Here is a 13,738-nt window from a genome sequence, read left to right on the forward strand (position 1 = left end):
TGTTGGACCCCATTCCTTAAGTTGCTTTAAGAACAGGAGTCCAGAGTCAGGTCCTGCTTTAAAGAAGTGAGCATTGGACGCCTTCTTTGCTCCAGAAGAAAAATCCAAAGAGAATTTCCCAGTGGCCTCCAGCCACCAACATCCTGTCTAGATGATGTCCTCAGGGAGGTGAGAGTCTGGTCTCCTATGAGTTATCAGACTAATTATCAAAAGGAACTAGAAAAGGAAGCCAACACACTGTTTCCCCCTCTACCTCCCTGGAAATTCCAGCCGGTGGCTCAGGGTCCTCCGTCCCCACAGGACCCTGCATTTTATACTCATGTCTCCGGGGCCTTCCTGATGCTGCTACCATATTGTACAAATTGCATCACCCAGTAACATGCTTCTCCACATGGTCAAGAGTCTCAGTGAGTCCTCTGCTCTCTCCAGGACCTGTCAGATCTCCCACAACTCCTTCCACCTTCTTTGATTGGCACTTTCCAAGGATGATCTAGATAAAATAAAGCATGATTGGCCATTATAGAATGGCTATCTTCTTTAGAAAGCTTCATACTCTGCATAAGGGCAATATATAACTATGAATTATTGATTAGTGGAAAATGTATCCATTGGTGACCCCTTTCAGAAATTCTCCTGGTATAAACACATCCCACTATCATAAGACTTTTTTTATGAAAACATTCAACTGAAAATGTTTTTCTTCCTTTGCATGTGTGTGCGTGTCTACTGTGTCTTTGTCGTTATTGGTGGTGGTGTTTCTTCTCCAGCTTCTTGAGTTGAATGTTCAGTTCATATATTTTTAATCTTATGCTTTGATAAATCCATTTAAGGCTATAAATTGTTCTCTGAGTACTATTTTAGCTACATCCAAGGCCACATCTGGTACATGGTACCATTAATTTCTGAATAGTTTATTATTTCAGTTTTGACTTTGTAATCCAAGAGTTTATTTGGAAAGGTGTTTTTAAATTTCTAAGAGAAAAAAATTTGCAGCATATTTTCTAGAAATATTATCTCAGTAAATTCTAGGACTAACTACATTTCCTTAATTGTCCTTTTCAAGTCAATTTCATAGCTCTAAAAATTGGAAGATCCAGTAAGATTCCATTGGCATTATTCCAACCCTGTCAGGTAGACATAGAAGATGAATGAAATTCACAGGGGTTAGGTGGCTCTTCCAAAGCCACAAAGCTGAGAAAGGACACACTTTAAGGCCTCTAGACTCCTAGTGGACTGCTTGTTCCTGCCACGTTCAGTCCTTGTTCTTGAAAAAGTTTATTTTCTCAACAATATTTATTGAATGTTGAGCATATGTTAGGTAATATCCTAGGCACTGGGAGTGCAGCAATGAATAATATAGGCTGAAATCGCGGCCCTCCTGGGCCTTTGTATGGGGTGCTCACTTTCAGGATGGAGCCAAATGTGTGAAAACAGGACCTGGAAATAGCAGAGGGCCATGAAGTGCAGAGAAACAGCCACTCTGAAGTCAAGGAAATCAGCAAGTCCTTGTCATTAGAGCCAACAAAGCCATGTCCACTGGAATCTCAGTAATTCTTTAGAGTCACCTTGACCTACTCCCTGGAGTAGGTCAGTGATAGAGTTCCCTGCACAACTTCTCTCCAGAGTCACCCTTAAATACTCTCCCAAGACATGGTCTTCTTCCAGCCACCAGACATCTGCAGGACCCCTACCACACTAAGCACTTGTACCCAGGACCTCTTTTCATCTAAACCTGACATTTCTGCCCATTTTATAAAATTCACCCAAAGTCAGCAACCAAGCCAAAGTCTGTATCTGACTCCAAGATCAGTGCTCGTTCCAGGACCCCAAGGGTTTGGTTTCTTTGTTTTCTCCTCAGGAGGAGCCAGGGAAGAATTTATGGGTTGTTGGTTGGTCTACTGCCTTCTGTTATCTAGATGCACAAATCTCGTTCTCTCAACCTGGTTGCCATCATCATGTTCATCATCACCTCCTCGACGGGATAATCATCTTCATTGCTATCATCTCATGAGCAGCCAGGGACGGTGCTAAGCACTTTAGATCCATTGCACCCTTTAATCAGAATAGTTGTTAAAAGCAGGGACTGCGGAATGGAGCTCCTGGGTCCCATGCTGGCGCTGTTTTTTACCAGCTGGGTGAGGGTGGCACTGGGCTTAGTCTCTTCCCTGGTATTGCACAGGAAGTAAACGGCAGTCTGGTCTATTAGGCCACAAAACTCATGTTATCTTGCCTCCCAGAGCCTTCAAGCAGAACCCTTGAGAAAAGAATTCTAACATCCTCAAGGGAGCACAGGGTTCTGTTACTCTGCAGACCCACGGATGACACTGAAGGCACTTGAAAAGCGCACAGTTGTACTGGGAGCACATCTGGCATCTACAGGTGAAGAGGAAGAAATTAGACATATGGACCCTTTGGGATTGCAGGTGGACCTTGGGGGGGTGGGCAGAGGCCAAGTTTTCTGGCCATGCAGAGCATTCCTGACTGAAAGTCAGATGACTTAGGGAGGACTCTGTTTTTTTCCACCACCCGCAAATCTGCTCCCCTGGGTACCCACAAGGGTGGTTTGAGGTCTTGTCCTCAAAGAAGGTGTCCACCATCCTCACCTCCAACCTCTCCTTCAATAAGAGAACAGAATTTCTATCCACAGAAAGAATAATTCAAATCACACCCAATCTGACCATGCCTCACTCTTACTTATGGAAGTCATGAAATCCAAAACTCTAATTCAAAAACATACAGGCACCCCTATGTTCATGGCAGCACTATTCACAATAGCCAAGACATGGAAACAACCTAAATGCCCATTGACAGATGAATGGATAAAAAAGATATGGTATATATATAGAATGGAATATTACAGCTGTGAAAAAGAATGAAATAATGCCACTTGCAGCATCATGGATGGACCTAGAGATTATCATACTAAGCAAAGTAAGCCAGAAAGAGAAAGACAAATACCGTATGATATCACTTATATGTGGAATCTAAAATACGACACAAATGAACTTAACTACCAAAGAGAAACAGACTCACAGACATAGAGAACAGACTTGTGGTTGCCAAGGTGGGCTGGGAGGAGGGAAGAATTGAGAGTTTGAGCTTAGTAGATGCAAACTATTATATACAGAAGGGATAAACAACAAGGTCCTACTGGATAGCGCAGGGAAGTAGATTCAATATCCTGTGATAAACCATAATGGAAAAGAATATATATATACATACATATGTTTAACTGAGTCACTTTGCTGTACAGCAGAAATTAATACAACGTTGTAAATCAACTGTACTTCAATTAAAAAAAAAAAGTCATGAAATCAAATAGCCCCATTTCTGACCTCTACTTAAGAAATGGGGCTTGAGAGGGCGACATTCTGATGTCAGCATTCAGTGAGTTCAAAAACAGTGTCCACATGGCTCAAGGACGATCTGGATCAGAATACACACAAACTGGAAAGGTATATTCTTACCAACATCAACCTCGGACGGACGATCCCTTCCTCTCAGGACGGAAAATTCTGACATCCCGGTGGTGGTGTCGCTTCCTCTGTGGACGCATCTCAGACTAACTCAGTGCCAAGTCAAACTGCGGCTGCCTTGATTAAAAAAAGAGGGTTCCTAGGAGGGGAGAGGGGTGAGGGCTGCCTTCCACACTGTGCCAAGGAGCCCCGCTTCAACACAGACATTAATTCAGCGACAATGGGATACTGGAAAGTCGCTCCTGTGTGGCAGAGGGAGCTCAGAGTCTTGACAGAGCAGGAATCAGATAAAGGAACGCAGAAACAATATGTTTGAAAGGCCAATGGAGCTTTATGGAAACATACTTTATGAAATGGCATGAGACTCCCCTTTTATACAAAAGCTGTATCTGTAGCAAACTACTGGTCTCTTATACACTGTCCAGAAGAAATTATAATCTGAAAGGAAAAGCATCTAATATTTTACTTTTCCTGCCCCACCCAACATTGACACAAAAGACATCCTCGTCACACAAGCTCCATAATTCTACTTGAACTTGGACCCTCTTATCATGCAAGCTTACCTAGTGTTCCAAAAATGAGGGTCTGGAAGAGAAAACTGCATCATTTCTTACAAAAATGGCTTTCTGATTTTTTTTTTAATCAACCAGGACAAGTCATCTCCTAATGTTGGTGTGTTATTTCCTGAAATTGTATATAATGGGTTTAGAAAAGTTTGGGGGGAAAAAAAGAGTTTTGAAGTTTACTAAATGCCCACCATCTCCATAACCACTCAAATCAGGCTATTTTTCGTAATTCCTTTAAATTAAATATCTTTGATAATAAATCCAAATTAGGGGACAATAAATTTTATAACTTCTAGTCTGACCAGTGACTAACTATATATATTCTAATTAACTTCAGTTTCCAACAGAAGGTATTTACCTTAATAATCAGCCCGTATACATTAGCATATCTTAAAGGGATTTGTAAAACAGCCTTTACCATTTGAAGAGCCAACTAAGCTTCCTCCCCTGGTCTCTGAAAGGGTGCAGAATCAGAAGAGATAGAATTACTTTGAAAAGAAGTCTGGACTAAATGTAAGTTGAGAAACTCAGATTATAGGCATAAAACCCTGACTTAAAAATATTTATCCTAAATACACCCTCTGACCATCACTAAAGAGCCTTCAAGTTCTAAAAATCTACAATTTCCACAAAACTGTTCAAAAGATCTCTAACCCTGCTAGGCTCTTGTGAGTGCAGCCTTCAACATTTTGGGTTAAGGTTTGAACTTTACTGAAAAAAGACTGTCAGATTTTTCAGGAAGCCTCTGATCATTCTCTATAAAAATCAACAAGAAGGGGCTTCTCTGGTGGCGCAGTGGTTGAGAATCTGCCTGCTAATGCAGGGGACACGGGTTCGAGCCCTGGTCTGGGAGGATCCCACATGCTGCAGAGCAACTGGGCCCGTGAGCCACAACTGCTGAGCCTGCGCATCTGGAGCCTGTGCTCCGCAATAAGAGAGGCCGCGATAGTGAGAGGCCCGCGCACCGCGATGAAGAGTGGCCCCCGCTTGCCACAACTAGAGAAAGCCCTCGCACAGAAACGAAGACCCAACACAGACAAAAATAAAAAAATAAAAAAATTCTTAAGAAAAAAAAAAAAAATCAACAAGAGGAAGCCACTTTGGTGGTGGCAGGATGGATACCACTGATTTCAGTCCTATGCCAGCTCTTCCATTCATTTTAGAAACTTAATTACTTCTCTGGCCTATAGTCGACTGAGATCTTGGGATTATAAATAAGGCCAGGAGGGCCTGCACTGGCTTTCTGAAGCCCAGTTGTCTGACGGCTTTTCTGTAAGTTTCAAAGTTTTGCATTCTCGAGTTGCTATGGAGTTCAGGGGTGCAGTCTAAATGCTCAGGAAAAGGGCCCCATGGCGCTCCCCCTCCCTGCCTGCAGCTTGCGTTCCTTAGACACGATGCAAACCTCCTCTTTGGGCTTTTTCTCTGGTGCTCAGGAGTCTCTGGGGTGAGCAGTTAAGCCTTTTGATAACAGCTGGTAATCCCAGCTCTGACCATTATCGCTGCATTTTCCAACTATCCCTGGGTAATTGTCCAAGGGACTTAGACTAGTCGGACCAGCCAAAGGCACCATGAAGGTCAACCCACAATAGAGCATGCCCTGATTTTATCCAGGAGATTGATGCTCAAATCACCTTGATTTCGATTTGGCACCGGGGTTATAAAATGCACTTGCAATCACCGATAACACGTAAGCTCAGGCCCAAGAGTGGAACACTGTATTTTACACCCTCTGTGGAGTTTTCCCTAACGCAACCATAAATCAGCCCACAAAGCAGGGCGTTTGGTCCATGCTTATAGACACAACAGCCAGAAACCCTGTGTGCATGGGGAGGGAGACATCTTGGGAACTTGGGAAGGGCTTGGACTCTTTAGCTAATGTCAGGGCCACCCAGATGTGAACTTCAAGGGGGGACAGAGCACAGTGGGGGCTTTAGGGGAAGCCACACAGGATCACCCAGTGAGAAGTATATGCACGTGTCCCCATGTGCACAAACAGATTTCTGAGCACTTGAGCAGAGATTCAAAATCTTGAGGTGGGAGAAAGAAGTACAAAATAGAAAGCAAAGTCTTGCTAACATACACGTGTGTAACAAAGAGGGAGAGAAAATAAGCAATTCAATCAGAAAATCACACAGTTTGCAACACTTTTGGCAGTAGCTACAACATCCTTCCTACAGTGTCTTTCCCGCCTGCCTCCATGAAAGGCTGACATCAAATTCATATTTTTTTAAAAGAAAGCAAGGCCTTTAAATACTTAAAAACTCACAGCAGCAGTCAGCATAGTTTATATAACCCTTTCATGAAGTGCCCCGAGTGGGAGGTTTTACTAGACTTGGGATGTTGAATTCAGTATCAGAAAAGGAAAGAAGCAGCTGGTACCTCCAGGCCCATCATCCCCTTGGCATGGTGGCCTCTGGCTGAAGTTCAGCCCCCAATTCTGCTTATGGAAACTGCTCTGCTCCCCCAATCTTCCATCCCTCCCTAATCTCCCCCCATCATCAAACCACTTGTGGGAGTCCAAGCCAGCAGGCGTCTGGCCTTGCTCGGTCGGGGCAGCAGGAATGGGGTGGGAAGCAGGGGGGAGGGAGGGCATGGTGGGGCAGAGTCCAACATGCTTGGTTGGGAGCTACAGAGGAAGAAAAGACAAAATCTAGGTCAGAAAAGAGAGAGAGAGAGTAATTACTTACATTATTTTTTCCCAACATTTTTATTCTTCCAGAGCTTCCAAACTTCTCCACACATCTAAAGCAAGTAAGAAAACAGCTAATGAAGATGATTCCCCCGCTTGGGGTGACACAGATCACCCGTTCTCCCCCAAATAAAACAGAAACAACAGGCTGAATTTGTGGAAAATTTTACTCTATCTCATGCAACTGGAGTTGCCTTCTGTTTAAAGAAAATCTGCTTCAAATCCTTCACATGTTTTAAGCCTTTTGTAAAGTCTCACATTCGTAGTTCTGAATGTCTTTTAAGAGTGAGCATGATTTAGGCTTGAAGTTGAAGAAACTGGAGAAACCCATCCCTGGTTGCAAGTAAACTTACTTGTAAGTAACCCCATAGGGTAGTGTTTGCAGAGCAAAAGTCTGTTTCTTTTTTTTTCTTCTGGCGAATTTAGAATTTTTTTTTAATTGAAGTATAGTTGATTTACAATATCATGTTAGTTTCAGGTGTACAGTGCAGTGATTCAGTTATAAATATAGATTCCTTTTCAGATTCTTTTCCTTTGTAAGTTATTACAAAACATTGAGTATAGTTCTCTGTGCTATGCAGTAGGTCCTTGTTGGTTATCTATTTTATATGTAGTAGTTTGTATACGTTAATCCAACCTCCTAATTATACTAAGATAATCATACTAAGTGAAGTAAGCCAGACAGAGAAAGAGAGATATCATATGATGTCACTTATATGTGGAATCCTAAAAAAAACGATACAAATGAACTTATTTCCAAAACAGAAAGAGAGGCACAGACATAGAAAACAAAGGGGAAAGAGGTTTGGGGGGAGGGATAAATTAGGAAGCGTGTTTCCTAACAGACTATCATTCTATGTTTTCCTTTTTCTTTTCATTAAAGTAGAAAACACACACACACACCACTTTTTTAAAAAAGAATTTTTAAAACATGCTTTCTCTGTGATATCTTATCAAGTAAGAGAGTAAGTTACCAAATGAAAAATTGCATTGAGTTTTAAAAGGGAAAAATCCTACCAATTCTCAAAGCTCAAGTCTTGAAGGTAATTTATGTTTATGGTATCTGGCTTCATTGTATACAAATTAAACTCTCCAACAGTTGTATACAGTTTAAACCGACACAAAACAAAATGAAAAGATAAGAATAAAAGGAAACTCCCTGCTGCACTTTGCCCCAGGTCACGGTGTCAATTTGAAATAACAAAATGGAAAGAAACAAAGTAGAAATCACATTCTCCTTCTCACAAGGCGGAGGCTGTGCTCGGTGATTAGAGAGAGAAACCCACACCCCTGGCTGTGCAGGTGCCCATCACCCTCCTGCACAAGGTGAAAGGTTTGCGCGCGTGTGCAGAACGCGCCACCCCAAACCCAGGAACAATCGCGCGCATGTGCAGAACGGGCCACCCCAAACCCAGGAACAATCTTCTCACCGAGGGTCCCTTGGCCAAGTGGACACACATGGGGTTCTTCCAGGCCAGAGAGACCTTTCTGGATGGTGGCCCCCAGATTGAAAAGAGAATTCGGAGGAGCCCTATGCTGCTTCCTCCTGGGAGTCTGGACAGCTACACGATTCCCCAGCCGAGGGCCAGGAGGCTGACCTGCTTATAAAAAGTGCCACCTAGAGCTGGAGAGGCTGTGTGCATCCTTCAAGGTGGTGGGAGGTGGGAAGGTGGGAGGTGGGAGGTGGGAAGGAGGCAGGGGCTTGTGTGGGACCATCCTGGAGACCCTCAGTGCAGGCTGGGTTTTACTGTGTGTCCTTCGTTTTCTCATCAACTTCTCTGGGTGATTGGGGGACCTGATCTAACCTCATCTGTCACTGCTATGGTGAGCTGTGAGGCCTTGTGTGTTAACCTCTCCGGACCTCAGTTTCCTCTCCAGGAAAGGCGGTGATGTCCCGGGGCTTCAGGGCTGGCCTGGGCAACCACTAAGCTCGGCCACCTGCGAGCTCTGTGACAGGGAGGCGAGACCTCTGGCCAGCATCTCTACACACAAATGAGGGAAGAAATAGTTCCTATTGGTGCCATTGAGACTAGGCGGCTGACCGAGATAATGCTTGTAAAATACTTAGGCTGGTGCCAGGCACACAATAAAGCCCAAAGTAAAACAAGTTTGTTTGCATGTGTGTTTGTTTAAAAAAAAAAAAAATTATCCTTAAAAAAGGAGGTGGGGAGGAACTCAGCCAATCTGAGTGTCACAAAAGCATGCCTCCCGTGAGACACTCTCTAATACATTCAGAAGACACACCAAGCGCGAATGAGCTCGATTCATGCCAGTTGTGTGCTCGTAAAGGTTACCAGGTTACCAGATCAAAAGGGGCCAGGAAGATGCACACAGATTTAGTCCTCCTTTCTGGGGGTTGAGACCTCAAAGTGCTGGGGATCAGAAAAGGCAACTTTTCAAGAGGGCTTTACAAGATATCAGGTAAGTGGCAACATGGCAGAGCTCACCAACAGCCAGGGGGTACGCGAGGCTCGCCATGAACTCCTGGTGACAGACAACATCACACGTCGGTTCCAAAAGTGCTGGATCAAAAAGCGTGTTGAGTGGTGAGCCAGGGCGGTAGCGGTGAATTCGGGGATGATGGAGACCCTGGTGATGTGGAACTCGTGTTTCTAACACAATATATTACTGTCTATATTGGCTTCAGATCTCAGCCTAACCAAATGAACGGATCTGATCTTGTAAGTGGACATGGGGCCGCTGGAAAATTTCACCTTTGCATCACAGAGTTAATCCAGTATTCTTTACAGATATTTAGGCTCTTATATTCTTAGCAGTGATGCAAAGGTCTGATGGGGATGGGAAGGAGGCTTTGGGGGCTTTAAGGAGCCGAGGGCTGTATAGGATGGGTGGGAGCTCCTTCTCTTGCTCCTTCTGCCAGGCCCATCGGCAAGGACAGGGGGCCCCGTGCATGTCACACACCTCTGGTTCTCCCTTCTAGCGTTTGCTTCCTCGGGCGCATGCTTTTGCTGCATCTCTCCGGATGTGTGTGTGTGTGTGTGTGTGTGTGTGTGTGTGTGTCTTGCTCTCGCGCTCTCCTCGCTGGCATCCTCCAGCCCCCTCCCCTGTCTCTCTCTGTCCGCAGGACTCCGCACTCCCACAGACAACGTTCCTGATAATTATAGTTTATTGATTCTCCTGGTGTCTGCTGCCCCTGGCACTGTGTTCTTCATCTTAGTTGGGGCACCATCTCGTCGTCCATCACAGCCTGCATTTCTCAGGAGGCAAAGTGCTGCGGATTCCAAGCCAGAGAGAGAGCTGCTGCCTAGACCAAGGCCAGGGAGCCTCTCAGAGGTGGGCTTCGCCCCTCCCCCAGCTCCCTACCCCTCCCCTCAGCTAAGGCCCTGGGGGCTTAGTCAGGAGGGCAGCTGAAATCATCAGGAGAGCAGTAAACGTGTATTGACACTCACCGCATGCCAGGCAAGCTGTAAGTGCTGTTCACAGGCCGTCTCCACATTCTCCTACTCATCACTACAGAGTAGGCTCAGAGAGGTGCAGGGCTCGCCTGAAGTCACACAGCTTCTAAGTGTCACAGCCGGGATCTGCACCCTGAGCCTGCGCACACAGGTTCCCAGCTATCCCCTAAAAGGCGTAGGACCAATGAGGGGGGTGAAAAAAAAGCAGATGGTGTGAGCTGAAGGGAAAATGCCGCAAGATGCTGGGTAAAAAAAAAAAGAAAAGTCCCCTGAGACTCGCATGACTGGCAGATTCCCCACCCATTGCCACCCAGAAAGAGAGGGTCCCCAGCCAGCTCGAGCTGGTGCCCCAGCTGCTGTCGGAGACGACCTGGCTCCCAGGCTGTTTACTTCTCAGCCATAAACAGGAAGGCCATAAAAGGGGCCCCTTTGGGTCAACCGCTCAGGGGTTTCTCTCTCCTCCTCCTCTTCCTTTTCCTCCTCCCCCAGTACGTGTCCCCAGGCAGAGGGAGTGTTTCCTTTAGAAGGCTGCTACCTCCCAAGTGCTTTGTCCCTTTGCTTCGTCTGTCTCCCCTGGGCTGGAAATTCCCACTGTGAAAGTCAGTGCTTGGTGAATAGGGGTAGTCCTGGAACCCTCAGGACACGAGGTGACAGTGACAGATATGCGAGGACCCACCCCCACCTCCAGTCTCCACTGCACCACCTACTTGTTGAAACTAATGGATAAGTAGAAATGACACATTTCCTGAAGAGAGAAAACTGCCATTCTAAAAGAAAACTGGGGAGAAAGCCTAGGATACTGAGAGGTGAGGAGAAAAGCCACAAAGGAAAAATTAGCCAGCATGTTTCAAAGAACAGTCTCTGTCACATTCTTTCCCAAGAGATTCTGGGAAAAGAAAAAGGGATTCCACAGCCAAGCAGGGTGCCATGTTGCCCTCTCGGAGGTGCACGGTGCTCGTGGTTTATTAAAGTTCTGAGAAATCACGCAAAGGGCCTTGTCTCATTGTGTGACTCGGTTCTCCAAACACCTTGGCCTCCAAGCTTCTATTTCCACTGATGGTCCATTTATTCTTACGGCATCTCACGTTCCCCTCTGTGCTTTGGGAACCTGCTGGTTACTGCATGAGGTCAGATGTTCTGGAAGCACACTAGTCTCATCTGACCTTGACTTTCCTTGTCAGAGCCTTCGTGTTAAGAGTCACGTGGACATGACCTTCCTTCTTAACTGCTCATTGTTTCATTCCGCAAGAACGTGCTGAGCCTCACAGACAAACAGCGGAAAAAGAGACAAGGCAGATGGAAATACCTTGGGCTCATCAGGGATTTATGAAGGACCTTTGAGTCCAAGCAGATCTCCCGTTTCCAGGAAGCCCCTTCTCTCTTTGACTCAATGACCCTCGGCCACATCCTGCTCAATCCCACAGGCTCACGGTGACCGTCAAGCTCCCAGGTATGCATCACACAGACGGATGAGTGTTTCCTCGAGGGGTATTTGTGTGTGAGGATGGCAGTGTCATAGAGAAAGCTGAATAACCCTAACAAAACATTTTCTACGTTTTTGAGTCCTTGAAACTGTATGTGACTCTCTTTACTTCCAGGAACAAACCCAAGCCCAGTCATCTCACTGCCTGAGACCTCTCCCCACTGGACACAGGCATCTGCCTGCAACCCCTCCTGCGCAGTCCTACCAGCCCTCAAAGGCTTTCTCAGACCGCTCTATCTGTCCCCGCCCCCTTTCTCTGTCCTTCTCTGCCTAACTCCTTCACTTCACACATACCTGTTACTGGCTTGAATTTTCAGCTGCTTTCTGTTTTTTTGTTTGTTTGTTTTTTAGTGAGAAGTTGGAGGGTGTAAGGTCCCAAACCGGTGAACCAAATCTCAAGCTCAATGACGTGTTGGTCTTGCCGTGCTCAGAAAAAGAAAATGACTTCAATCAGCTGCCTCAGTATAATAATCAGGATTTCACATTAAAACTCTGGATTTACAGCCTCTCTTTTTAAAAAAATCAGAAGATCTGGCAACAATTGGCTCACATTCCTCTTTTACAACCGTCAGCTGGAGCTGAGTAGCAGCCGCTAGATGGGACAAATATCTTCAGTTTACGAAAGGTCCCAGCCTTGCCTGGTGTCACTGGGAAATGGAGCCATTGACCCTGGTCCACCACTGGCTAGCTGTATGACCTTGCGCGAGTGACTAAACCTTCCTGAGCCACGATTTGTCATCTGGAAAATGGGAACAACAATAGTCCCCTACCTGTATCAGTGAGGTTAAGCTAGGAATGCTGTGGTTAAAAAAAAAATCTCCAAAATCTTCGGGAATTAATTTAACACATTCTTATTTCTCACTCACGCTCTGTGTTTACTGTGGGTTGACACAGGGCAGGGGGAGGGGAGGGGCTGCTCTAATCCCTGTAAAGATGTAATGACTCAGAGTCCCAGGGCAAAGGAGGGTCCGTCTTAGCACACACACCCCCATCTTCCAGGTTCAGGGACCGTGAACATCAGGGTTGGGGAGGAAAGTGGCGAATCACACATTGACTCTCAAAACTTCCTCTTGGAAGTGACACACATGAAGTTTATTCACAGCCCATTGACTGATGCAAGTCACGTGGCCTGGCTAACTTCACGGGGGTGGGAACATACAACCCTAACCTTTTGCCGAGGAGGAAGAGGGAACTTGAGGCAGACTTAACTGTGATGCTTCAGAGCCCTTCTCTTTCTTGTGTGCCTTCCAGGACCCTGTACCTAATTTTATATTGGTAACTTTGTACTCCTGTCCTTGAAGAAGGCCCCCAAATCATATAAGCTTCAGGCCCTACAAAACCTGGACCCACCTCTGGCCAGAAACATTTGTTAAGAGCCCTGACAACTTCCCCAAAACCTCATGGGCTTGTGGTTCGGATGAAGTGAGTGAACTCAGGCCACTTTCAAGACAGTGTCCAGCAGTGGGTCTGCACTCAGTCAGGGTTGGACTCTATTATTATTAGGACAAAAGTAAACACGCAGTTCTGACTCATGCTGGACACAAAACACACACACACACACACACACACACACACACACACTACATTTGCTTGGTAAGGAACTCTGATTCATCAGGAAGTGATCATTAACCAACATGGGGAATTGCCGTCATACGATGGCCAAGTATTGTGTGTGAGTGTGTTTGTGTGTGGGGTGTGTGTGTGTGTGTGTGTGTGTGTTGGGGGATCCTTGAATGGAAAGTCAGGCCACCTGTGGTCTTGAAGGAGTCTTGTCCCTTTCCTGGACCTCAGGCTCCCGTTGTATCCATGGAGGTGGCGCTGGATGACTTGTCTGCTACATGATGCTAAGTTAGGGGCTGCAGAAGGGGTGGTGGCAGCACAGGAAGGAATGCTGCTTGTGGCAGAGAAAGCAGATGACTTATGCCAGCGGTCCCACCTCTGCAAACCACCCGTCTGGGAGGTCAGCCCATAGACATTGTTCCTCTCAATATGATAAGCCCGTGTGTCTTGCTCTTAGTCATCCAAATGAAGCACCCCGCCATCCACTTCCAGCAGCCTCCCGGCACCCTGCTCCCACACACATTGTCACTGGCTCACAGCTGTGAGTC

Source organism: Eschrichtius robustus, chromosome 19 (genome assembly GCF_028021215.1).
Source record: "Eschrichtius robustus isolate mEscRob2 chromosome 19, mEscRob2.pri, whole genome shotgun sequence".
Lineage (NCBI taxonomy): Eukaryota > Metazoa > Chordata > Mammalia > Artiodactyla > Eschrichtiidae > Eschrichtius > Eschrichtius robustus.